This window comes from Mchenga conophoros, linkage group LG3, assembly GCF_057382185.1.
Source record: "Mchenga conophoros isolate Kocher_MC1m ecotype Shallow Benthic linkage group LG3, M_conophoros_male_GT1.1, whole genome shotgun sequence".
NCBI lineage: Eukaryota > Metazoa > Chordata > Actinopteri > Cichliformes > Cichlidae > Mchenga > Mchenga conophoros.
Window position 1 is genome coordinate 25,959,462 of NC_140528.1, and position 13,261 is coordinate 25,972,722.

The 13,261-nt window shown below is 40.4% G+C and overlaps 1 pseudogene; it reads left to right on the forward strand.

Moving 5' to 3' along the window:
* Positions 1-11,650: 11,650 nt before the first annotated feature.
* On the forward strand, positions 11,651-13,043 carry LOC146577899 (trypsin-like; annotated as a pseudogene).
* The last annotated feature ends 218 nt before the right edge of the window (positions 13,044-13,261 follow it).

Sequence of the window (13,261 nt, forward strand, 5' to 3'; positions counted from 1 at the left end):
AATCCAACTGGCTGCATCAGGACATATAGTCTGAAACTCTGCACAGTTTCCTGTTTGAAGCTGCTTCCTGTTTCAGCTGTTGGAGTTTCCATTTTCTAAACTTCTATATTCTGAACCTTCTTCAGCTCTGAACAGATGATGAAACACTGAATGATTTCAAGCTCACACTTTGTCTAATAAACTTACATCTTTCATTCTTTATACAGATTGGGACGCTGTGGTTTGTCAGAGATCAGCTGTGATTATCTGGCAGCAGCGCTGAAGTCCAACCCCTCCCATCTGAGACAGCTGGACCTGAGCTGGAACAACCTGAAGGATCCAGATGTGAAGCAGCTGTCTGATCTTCAGCAGAGTCCAGACTACAGACTGGAGACTCTGAGGTCAGTAGAGTGATGGAGTGAGTGGGTGGTGCTGTCAGCAGTATTGTACTAAACACAGTCAGTATGAAACAAAGACCCAGTGTTTCCTGTAAAGCTGCAGCTTCTCAGTGAAGCTGTGAGAGGAGAATGGTGTCAGGCTTCAGGATTTGAAAAAAAACACTTCCTTTTTCTGCCTTTTTGTCACCTTTATGGTCACCATAGTAACGGCTGACACGCTCTGATCAAACACTGTCAACAGCCAATCAGCTCTCTGAACAAAGCAGCACGCAGACCAATGACTGCATTCATTTCCAAGTTTAAAGCAGTGAAGAACACAGTCTGTAGGTGAGGAAGAATTTAGTGAGAGCAGATGTTTGGATGGAATTCCTCCAGTTAACAGCTGGAACCGTCCATCTGGATTGTTGGGCTTGTTGTTGGGGTTCCTACAGAGCTCAGAGTGGACACACCAAGGTTCTTCTAATGAATGAAAGTCCAAACTCAAACTAGGAGGGAAAAAAAACATTTTCATCAACTTCAATAAAAATCCAAAGATTAGAAAAAGTGAAGCAACAATGAGTCCTAGTACAGTCCCAGCACTGAAGTCCCTGCTGCTCTTTATACTGGATGTGCTGCATCACTGACTGACAGCTGATGAAGAGTCTCTGGAAACACTCGTTTATCTCCTCTGCTCTTCCTTCTTCTTTCTGCAGGTGGAGCTGGTGATGGTAAACAGGACGGTGTGTGTGCTGAGAGAGGAGCAGCTGTGTCCTGATGATCCAGAGAGGTTGAAGCAGGAGCAGCTTGTGTGTAGAGACGCTCTGACTGGGCCATGTTACTAGGAGGTGGAGAGGAGAGCTTCATCCAGCAGTGACTGACAGAGGAATGAGAAGAAGTGCAGATGACTGTCAGTGCTGCAGAGTAAACTGCTCTGAGAACAGCTCCACTGTCAGACACAATGTAGAGTCCAGCATCATCCCTGTGTGTCCCTCTGGATCTGACAGAGGATCATCAGTGTATCTGGACTGCTCTGCTGCTGCTCTGTCCTTCTACAGTCTCTGCACAGTCTCTGTCTGACTCTGGTTTCAGACCCTCCTGGATCAAACTCACCTGGAAAGACTTTCAAACATCACTCAATAGATTTGAATACACAGTCAGAAAAATTATGGTTCTTAAATGGTTCTTCAGATGTCTTCATGGTTCTTTAAAGAACCATCATACGTCAAAGAACCTTTTTTTTTGTGGATGGTTTTTCAGTTATTACAAATGGTTCTTTAAAGAACAAAAGGTTCTTCATGCTTAGCAATCTAAGTTTGATGGTGTAAACGGCATAAATATTTATTCACTATAACGAGGCTGTGAATTATACTGTGTGTTTTCTTTGTGTGCATGTGTGTGTGAAGGGGGAGGGCGGGATACCTGGCAATTGCCCTTTAAGAGAAGATGGTAGGAAACTGAATATTCAAATAAAAGTTAGAAATAATTTCTTAAAAATATACTGGTGGCAGGGGTGGGGGGTGAAAGCCTAAAGACCCCCCCCCCCCCCCACACACACACACACACACACACCCCTAACCCCGCAAACCCATTATGAATATGGTGAGTTAACAAACAGTAGACACAATACACACATTCAAATACTGTACTTCAGTTTTAAATTTTAATAAAGCATTACTATTTTCTACTCCAAGGCATTACTTTTGAGATTATTATATATTTTTGAAAATATAGCATAATGATAATACTAGTTATTGTAAACTTTACAAACCACCCAGCAGTATGTATAGTCAAATTATAAAATACAAGTAAATAACAATTGCAGAACGGAATGTCAGTGTAATGAACACACACTTCGTTTTGACAAAGCGCACTGCTTAGGGAAATGATCTGAGTAGTTGTTCATCACTGAGCAATTTGTTAATATGTGTTTCGAGCCAAATAAATGACAGGGAGAGAGAGAGTGACGTCAGAACACGTCATACTATAACCTCCCGGGAGCGGACGGAGGGGGTCAGTCGTTGGGATGCGCATGCGCAGACAGAGTGCGCGAGCGGCGGGCCTTGACCTTTCGGGGAGAAAAACTCTTTCTCACGCCCGGTGACAGTGAGGCGGATAGCAGTCTTCAGTACCTGCTGGACTTTGAAGCTCTGGATTCTGGGACTGTTGGAAAAGGTAAAACATTTTCATTAAAACCTTACTACTGTTTTGTTTTTGTTACTCGTCATTGTAGCTTGCTGTTAATGTTGTGCTAACAGTAGCGATTAGCTAGATACGTTAGCCGTTGACATCAGCGCAATTTAGTATCCGGTATACAGAAACTGTTTTCCTAACAAAACCACTGTTATAATTAAGTGAAGCTGCTCCCAGCTAATTTGAACCTTTGGCTTCTAAAATATGTGGTTCAATTGCGTGCTGCGTACATAACCTAATGTCAGCTAGACCGAAATTAAAATTTAATATATTGTTAAAGTCACTAAAATGGCGCCTGAAGCCTGTTGTGACGTGAGCTCTGTGTCTGCTCTAGAAACTCTGAAGATCTGAGCCGTACATTAACCCTTTACAGCCGATCGGAGCGGGCACGCTCTGTTTTGCGTAACTATTTTTAAATCCCGGTAGCTCTGCAACCAAGTAAGCTAGCGCAATAATTTTTTTTCCATATGAAACTGGAGGAGTTGTACTTACATCTTATGCCATCAGCTTGTCCTAGGTCACAGTTTCCTTCCACATACAGCTTTGCAAAAACTGCATAAAAATCACTTGCAGCAACAAAAACATGATATTCCAGAAACACGCTTCGCCGATCCATCAGCTGTTTGTAACACTTCCTACGTCCATCAGCGCGAACTATCACATGACCGCATGACCTGCCCGAAACCGGAAGTGACGTCATTTTGCGGAAATGTAGTTTTTTACGATCGGGGCCTTATGAGCTTGTGTTTTACTTGTTATGTGTTTTAAAAAGTTATGTTTGACTTTATGACTTTCTGTGTCGTTTCTGGGATGCTTAAGACTCATATTGCACTGCTGGAAATAGTTTATTTTGATGCATATGCTGTTATTTTGCAAATTTGCACTATAATATTTATTTTCGTTTTTCCTGCAGTATATAAAAATTGGTGTATTTCAAAAAATAAAACTATGAAGACACTCAAAATAAATTTCCTGTGGTGGGAAACTAGTTTGTGTAACTTTTTTGTATTTACAGTTTTGAGGGATAAGCCTCTTAAATTTCTCTAACTAGAAATATATGTTAAAAAAAACAAAAACGATTTTCAATTTTTTTGTAGTTTATTGCACTTTTTTGCAATTTATGTAATTACTATGCACCTAATGCAGACATATTATTAAAGTTTGGGCTATAATGGTTGTATTGATGTATAGCAACTTGAAATGCTCCCAAAAATGGCTCCACAGCATGTAAAAATATAATATAAGCTCTGGCGAACTTGGTTCTATGGTAGGTCTTAAAGGGTTAAATAGTCACATGAACCTGTACTTTGAATTCTGTATGAGCTGTATAAAATACAGCTATGCATAAGTGTTTTGAATGAATAATTAGATTAGATAACTCTTTATTGTCATTGTCTAATATAAAAATGAATAGAAATGTGACATGAGAAGGTGTGTCTTTGACTGTTCCTGTATAACTTAGTTTCGGACTAGCTGACAAGTTATGCTCCGGTCATTTGATGTTTCTAAGATAGATGTTCTTTTGTAATATAGTTAAATTTTCTTTGTATATTTCATTTATCCACCATCATACATACAAGCTAAGAAGGGGTCGTTATTCTAACAAGAGGTATCAACGCTGGGCCAAAGTTCAGCACATGGTTAAAGTTTGTAATCCAGCCAGGGTGTAAATATCACTCAGTCGTAGAGCTGAAGCAGGTAGCATCAACACATAAATCTACTCTTCCCGGCTTAAATCACAAGAGCACCTCTGACCAAAAAGCTGTAGATTTTTCTTGTTTGCACAAATTAATCCAGATTCACATTAATTGTGTTCGCAGCTCCAACAAAATGAGGAAGAGGAGGGGGAGAAACATAATTAGGTTGAATTACAATTGGATGGAAGACGAGGACAAGGAGAAGGAAGCTTAGGATGAGGAGGAAGAGAAGCAGCAGGAGCATCTTTAGGGATCCCTATGATGTCATTGAGGTTTGTTTCATTAATATGGTCCTCTCACAAAGAAAGATGACTTGTTTTAGTTCACCTACTTCCTGTAATAAATAGTGGTGTGCAAAATGTTGTGAAAAACCACGGAGCAGGCACGTATAGTGCATCTGCAGGTAATTGAACATCAAATCTCTAAGACAGACTGAAATCTGTATATTTATCACCCTTATGATAAAACCCATGTCAGCCATTGGTTTATGGACTTTGTATTTTGAAGCCTCAACATTTGCTTTATTGCTGTTGCTATGTTGGGACCATATTAGGATGAGAGATCAGAATCTGGAGTCATGCACACTATTGTTTCATTTAGTGTGTATCCATAAGATTCGTACAGCAGATCCAAGTTGTGCCTTGAAAACAGGAAAGTCGTCTGCATAGAGGAGAACTTTAATAGCAGGCTTGTACAAAGTGAGGCTTTGTGCACTCGTTTTACTTCTGTCACCCTGTTTTGATGCAGAATTCACTTGAAATCAGGCAAGAACTGGACTTATTTTTTATAATGTGTTCTTGTGAATTGATTGCGTATCGCATAGGTTTGATTTGACTTTCTGCAAGACAACAGTCGTCCGCTGGCCAAAAAAGTTTTCCAAAGACCTCCACGTGATCAAGCCTAGATTTAGAAAAGAATAGCAAAAAAAATCTGCACCTCCTGCTTCAGATGCAATTTGTGTTTGTGTGTTCAGAGGCAGCGGCGAGAGGGGAGACCTCGGGTCATCCAGCTGGAGAGCCTGACCAGGATGAGTCGAACATTAACTCAGCTCTTCCAGGGCACCCTGCAGACTCGGCTGTTGGCATCGGCAAGGGATGACGTGAACGCCAAACTGGAGTCCATCACAGGTCAACTGCAGGTATGCGAGTCAGACCTTCTGAGGAGGGTTTCACTTTCTCTCTTCTTCATAATTGACTCTTTTCTCTCTCTTTCAGCTCCTTGTCTCAGAGTGGGAGGGATTTGAAGCACAAAGGGAGGAACTTGTCGTTTGGTTGGCTGATATGGATTGATAGGTTTGTAGCTTGAACCTATTCGCTGGAACGTTAAGGACAATCTGCTACGCAGCAAAAAGCAAGACACAAGGCACCAAAGTTCTCTGGTTTACTCATGCATGAGGGAGACCTGCCTGGAGCCAAGTGTCGTCCCACCACTTGACCTCCGTCAGACTCTCAGCCAGGTTCCCAATAGCACTCCTTTTATTGTGGTTCCATGAATATGCATAGGGTCATTAACATATAACATCTTACATAGGTATACATGTGAACAAAGGATACTGTGTGTGTGTGTGTGTGGGGGGGGTGACCCCATAAATGACTTCCCTAAACCTGCTGGTCTGGAAGTCCAACAGTTCACCTAAACAAAAGGCACTTAGCCTAAAACAGGTACAGCCACGTTTATCCTGCCATAAAACAATAAAACAAGGTACGACCTCTTCTCATGCTCCCAGGATGTATGTGTGCATTCACATCCACACTGGAATGCACACCTACACCTGCACGTCTTCATTTAGATAACAGAGATGTAACCCAGTGAGTTTACACGACTCAGTAATGCACTACAACATTGTTATTGTTAATTGTGATTCATCATTACTCTGTTAATCACTGAGTTGATCAAAAATAAATCAATAATAAAAGATAAATACTATAAATATAAGAATAAAACCTGTTGTATGTTCACCAGTATGATAATGATGAAGCAGTAGTCTCGGTTAACGTGGTTTTATTTTTTATTTTATACATTTTATTTCGTGATGTGATGTGAGCGCAGGTGCAACCCAACAGGCCCCAAACGTATCGAATGCCAGGACTGCCATAATGAATTAATTAAATGTGTCAATAATTAATTAAAATTGGAATTATAGATAATCGATTGCTTGTGTAGACTTGGGGCAGCCAGGTATCCCAGAATGCAGATCAAATCACAGGCAGCAATGGTGGTGGTGTAGTTTTAAAATACCCGTTTTTCTGTCACCAGCTACACTTTTAACAGTGTTTTAGCCGCGAATGTCGCGACGTACGTCTGGTCAGGTTGTCAACATAGAACATGTTTGCAAAAGTGCTCAGATGTTTTCAGAGATTTCACTAGCTCTGCTAACAGTTAGCATGCAGAGTGCACCCAGGGGGTTACGTTAACCGGTTTGTTTACATATTCCACTCTCCGTGTTCCACATGTTGCATTCGCAGATTCTCATTTTGACCGAACGATCGTCTCTTTGCGCCTGGTCTTGTGTCTCTGTCCTTCTGTAACATAAAGAACGAGCTGACATTTTTCTCACGAAACCAGCGATCAGCTCAACAGACCCTCAGTTTACCTGCATGCATCCTCCTCCTCATCTGTCAGCTGTTTAACACCTGCTGCTAATTCAAGAAACACACCTACGTTACCTGGTGATAGTCACAGTTTAACTGGGCAGCCGGTACTCGATATAAAGCAATGTCAGCGCATTTTTCTGCACAAGATAAGTAAATATAGTGTTTTCCCCGAGCGCAGAGCTGCTGGAGCTTGTTTCCTTACAGAGCACTTCATCAGCGGCTGATGTCCAATCACCGGCACACAGCTTTGAAACTCAGCTGAGTTTTAGCTCTCAGTGGTTAAACGCTGGACTTCATTCACTCAGGTTCTGTCTGTCGGGTCACGTTTACTTCGCTGTTTTATTTACAACTGAGCAAAGCGGTTTGGCTGAGGTTAAAGTTACGTTTCATAACTGCATAGTTTCACAGACGTTTAATGGTTCAGTGGCACATGTGTTAGACTGAACTATCATCTAAATATCATCTGTTTTTTAATAGTTATTCAACTGTATTCTAAGCACCAGCTGTCTGTTAGAATGTGATTTTTTTTTTTTTCTGTCTCTGTTGGCAGAGGTATAAAAATGCGCAGGAAAATCTGACGTGCATGGCAAACTTCACCGACGATATTTAGGGAGGAATAAACACACGTCAAACATAAATGAACCATTTGCCCGTCTCCATAATTGAGAGCATTTTCTCTTATGTCAACACTCTCTCTCTTTTTTTTCTTTTTCTTTTTTTTTTTTTCTCTTTTTTTTTCTTTTTTGGTCATGTTATGTTTACCTGTCAAAGGCTTGTTACAAACTATGAAACACATCGTGCAGACTTCTGGATGTTAGAAGAAAACTAATACTGCTCATGAAGGAGACTAAAGGCAGGAAGGTGTCCTTTAAACTAAACATGTTAATAGGACCTCCCTATTTATATCATAGTTTATGATATAGCACGTGTATTTCAGTAATAGCCTGCTGATTTCAGTGTAGTGGTGAACAGTCACACAGCTCACGTGGGCGTTATCTGTGATACTCCTTAACTATAATTTATCCAAGTTAACTTCAGTTAACCATTCAGACGGTTCTTTTGCAATGAAAAACATAAACACCCATGCTGCCGGTAGGTTTCCTCAGTGCCAGCTGTTAACATTATAGCTGATTATGCAGTAACCATGGTAACCACGGACTCTGAGCGGCTGGATCGACGGAGGTCAGACAACAATTTTACATGTATGATCTTAAAACAGGACACAGCCACTATACGTGCTGGTCTCATATCAAATGTGAAGGCAGACTGAGTCTATGTTTGACGTTTGTTTATATCTAATCTTCCTTTTCAAACATTTAAACAGCAGCGAGTCTGCAGCTGAGGGAATACAAACTCAAATTGTCGGAACAGGTTTGCTCGTTTCTTGGATTCATTTGGTGATTTATTAAATGTATAACTATTATTCTAATCTGCTGCTGGGTCTCTTACACTTTTCTTTATGCTGTATATTTTCACGTCTCTGGAATAGTTGGAAGTTAGATAGTCAGCTGAGAAACTTTGTGTTAACTCATGGAGCTGAGGATATCGTGGATATGCTGACCTCGCTGCGTGGTGTACAGAGCGAGGTCAGCATGATTAATATTCACAATAAAAATATTAGCCGAACATCATGAAGTCTGTATGTGTTTCATAGCGTCGAACAACCTTTGTACAGTTAAAGCCAGCAGTTACTACATGACAGAAACACCAACGTTATCTCTTTTATGCGTTTATACACAGGTCACGCTGATTACTGAACAAAAACCCAAAGAACAGATTTATTTGCTCTCTCTCCTCCTTAAACACGTTTTTAATGTTAGTTATAATTCAGAATTGGCGACTGAAACACGTAGGACACAGAAGAACATCAGGAAATAAAACACCGATAAATATAACCTCAGTAAAAGAAGTCAGCGGGGGTTACTACAGCTGTGTACCGGGGCCTGCGCTTTGTCGGTGGGATTGCTTGCGAGGCGAGCGGGTCTATCCCACGCTTTGCCGTGAGACTGGGCAGACATCTCCGAAATCATCGAAGCACTTTTGCAAAGAGGCTGTATCTTGACAAACCGACCAGACACATGAAGATTAAACCACTACATTCTCGGCTTAAAAAATATTAAAACGGTATTTGGTGACACACAAACAGGGTTTTTCAAAGTTCAGTTCTGTTAGCTTCCACATGCCGGTTGTTGTGTGCTAGAAACAATGGCCACCAGGCCTAAGCAATGGTTTGACTCGATCAGCGTTAACCCCGCCCCTGAGTTTGATGGGTGAGGCTGACAGATAAAATTATTTCATGATGAGAGCCAGGCGCCAGGACTGCCAAAATGAAATAAATAAATATATCATTAAATAATTAATTAAATGTGTCAATAATTAATTAAATGTGTCAATAATTAATTAAAATGTGAAATACATAAATAATTAATTAAATGTGTCAATAATTAATTAATTAAATGTGTCAATAATTAATTAAAATGTGAAATACATAAATAATTAATTAAATGTGTCAATAATTAATTAATTACATGTGTCATAACTATTTATTTAATTAATTAATTCCAATTTTAATTAATTATTGACACATTTAATTAATTATTTAATGGTGTATTTAATTAATTCATTATGGCAGTCCTGGCGTTCCATACTTTCTCAGGTAGTTGTTTACATTATATAATTTATTGTGTTCAGTATACGTCACTACAATGTGATTTCGGACAACAGGCTCTTCCTATAGTATTCAATGAGAGGACCCTGCACGCCAATTCTCGACGCGAGGGGGGTACCCTGCACATCGATAAGTGAAGCAGAGGGAGCCTGACCATTCGTCACACATTTGACGAGCGAGAACTTGTTGGTAATACACAACTACAGACCTGATCCCGATTTAAAAACAGGTTTTTGAGTTTCTTCCCGTTGAAAAGGGAGTTTTTCCTTCCCACTTGCTCATCTGATGAGCAAGCATCAGATGAGCAATCAGATGCTTGCTCATCTGATTGTTGGGCTTTTCTATGTATTGTTGTAGGGTCTTACTATGTCACATACCTTGAGGCAACTGTTGTGATTTGGCACTGTATGAATAAAACTGAATTGAAATGTCTGCTGCAACATTGAGATGATCGGGTCAGAATTTAGTATAAACAGTCACCAGATCTCAGTCGAATAGAGCACCTGGGATGTGGTGGAACTGGAGTTTCACATCATGGATTTGTCTGCAGCATCTGTGTGATGCTGTTGTGTCAATATGGACCAAAATATGTGGAAGATGTATCTGACACCTCGTTGACTCTGTGTCTCGAAGAAGTGAAGCAGCTCTGAAGGCAAAAGGAGATCCAACCTGCTACTAGCAAAGTGTAACTAATGAAGCACATTTTGAAAAGACTCTTTTATAGACAGGAGATGGTGACGATGAGTCTAGGCTTTCATCCTTTTAATTATCCATGAGTTCAGGTGGGGTGGGCTGCTTTTTGCGCCCTTGTGTATAAGATCAATAAAGTCTTGGGCCAAAATATTGATATCCCTCAGACGGTGGAGTCGAATATGGTTGTTTGGCTGCTCTGCTTCAGGCTCTGAGGTATCCTGGGAATAAAGCGCGGACACAGGAGATGTGGGGCAACACGTTCTCACTCCCTAAGCGTAATATTTTACGCTAGGTGACAATTCGTCAACATTTTAGGCCAGAGAGCTGTTAGCATCTCTCCTTCTCTCATATGTGTGTAAACAGAATGCTCACCACGATAACTCCCACCGAGGGTGATGCTGGCTCCAGGGGACAGCGAGGTGGATGACGGAGATTACCATGGCAACAAATGTCTTGAACTGGCTGGACAGGTACATTTCTGTGCACCTGTCATCCTTGAGGTTTTAATGCACTACCTTTATTTTATGTAATCAATCATTCAGTTGTGTTTTTGGTCTTTAACTGTAAATTTGAGGAATCGAAATGAGCCAGAGTTCAGTTCAGACTTTAAAGGCACCTTATTGGACTGTAAAACAGCCTGTTTCAGTTTAAGAGTTGTTTTGCATACTCAAAACAATGTTCTGTCTCACTCCCATTTCTTCCTGTTGCATGTTGAAGCTCTACTTGGAACCCTGATCCAACCATGAAAAATAGGATGTTTCCCAGCAAGGCTTCAGTTTGTTTTCTGTTGTATTTTTTTACCTGCAGGCCTGTATGATGATGTTGAATACAGTTTCACCTGAGAGTTTCTGCTGAATCGCACACTGAACAGCTCTTAATCTCACTTTCAGCTGATGAAATCTCTTCTCTCTAGCGTGTTTTTGTTTTCTCCATGATGCTAACCACTCTTGTAAGAAAAAGGGGGGGGGGGGCTTGGAAAATTTCTATACAGACACCTCTCTTCTTTACTCAGAACTAAACTAAATTCATTTAACAAATCGTAAAAATCATTTTACAGTATAAGTGTTGTGGTGTCTCTGACTGTTATATGTATTAAGTGTGTGCTGTCTCTGGTCTCCAGAGCCGTCCTCACAGCAGACACCGTGAGGTCACTAATGGTTGTGACGGTGCCGGTTACTTCAGGTGGATCAAAATGTCTGTAAACTGCAGAATGAGAGCCAATAAAGTCTAAATGTACCAACAGGAAAAAACAAAACTAGATGTGACAGCTGTGTGTATCATAACCAACAAGATTCCAACATTAGATAATGCTAAGAACAAGCCTGCGGTTGGCATGACAGGAAGTCGAGATGATGAAGATAGTCCAGCCTTCAAACTAAGATGCGTGATGTATAAAAGTCTTATCTAGCCAGTCTACAGAGTAAAGGACGGTTTGAGGTTCCTGCTGGTACCATGCACCGTCTGCACAAGCTTCTTCTTTGTCTTCTACCATGTCTACCAGACATCAGTGAGACTTCAAATATACCTGATTTATCTTAATGCTGTAAAAGCCACACTGACTTTAACTTCTTCTTTTATTTATCAGAGTTTGCAACAGGAATTATTCATGGAGAAAAAGCTCCGGAGAACTCGATGCCGTACATGGTGTCAGTGCAGGATAACAAGGGTCGACATGTCTGTGGAGGTTTTCTCATCACTGAAGACTTTGTGCTCACTAGTGCACACTGTGACAAATTGTGAGTTTCATTTCCTGTTCATCAAGTTTATACAAAACATTTTCAAACTTGTATTTATTCATCAGATCACTCTAAGTTATTGTATAAGGCAGGTGTTATTTTAAGGGACAATAAAAGATGATTAACTTTAACATCATCAAATATTAATGACATTTGGAATATGTAACAACAAACAAACCTCTGACAGCCGTTAGTTACAGCACTGCTGACATTAGCCTGCATGTAACAGTGAGAAATCAAGATATCAGGTTTAAAATAGTTTAAATTTTAAATTCCCTCTCAATAATTACTCCCTCAGAGGCCTCACACACGTCGCTCTCGGCAACCACAATCTGAAGAAGGCTGATCAGCAGAAAGTAAGAATTAAAAAAAAAAATCATCCATGAAAATTACCTACAAATTGAACTAGGTAATGACATCATGTTACTCCAAGTAAGTCCATATTTATTGCAACATCAGTTTTATGTGACGTATTTGTGGTATAATTACATTTTTAATAAACGCTTCTATATGAAAAAACATGTTTCTATTTAACTCCATGCTGTGTCTCTAGCTGTCTGAGAAAGTTCGATTAGGCCACAGAGTACAGACAGTTCAGCTTCCATCTGCTGAAATACACCTAAAAGAAAATCAAGTGTGTCAGGTGGCTGGATGGGGAAAAACTAAACGTGATGGTGAATCTGTTGATGAGCTGAGGGTGGTGGGCGTGTCTGTCATTGATAAACAGGTCTGTAAGAAACAGTGGCCTGGTCTTCCTGCCAATGTTATCTGTGCAGGTGGATATAAGACAACCAAAGGATTCTGTCAGGTATGTTTTCTGTGCTTTCAGTGGAAACTTGTGTTCTGTTGACAAACGTATAAAAAAATCTGACAAATTAAAATCCTCACAGGGTGATTCTGGTGGTCCTCTGGTGTGCGACGATTTGGCTGTTGGTCTCGTTTCCTTCAACTATTACCATAACTGTAACTACCCCGATAAACCCAACGTCTATACGGACATCTCAAAGTACCGTAGATGGATCAACGAGATTCTGGCACAATCTTTCACATTCTATTGCAGGAAGCTTTCCACCTCACACTGCTCTGCTGTGACACACGGGGAAACATGAACTCGTACGTTTTTACAAATGTCTTCGCTTTGACAAAGAATTTTGGTTTCACTTATTTACTCGGGTCATTTTGCTTCCATGTTGGTTATTTGTGTGTTTTTTTTTTCTCTTTGCTGGATTTTTTTCTCGTGACTTTCAGATCCTGTTCATCAGCTGTGGAGGATTTTTTTGGGTCTACCACTGAAGTATGCGCAGAGATATGCCACACTGAACGGATT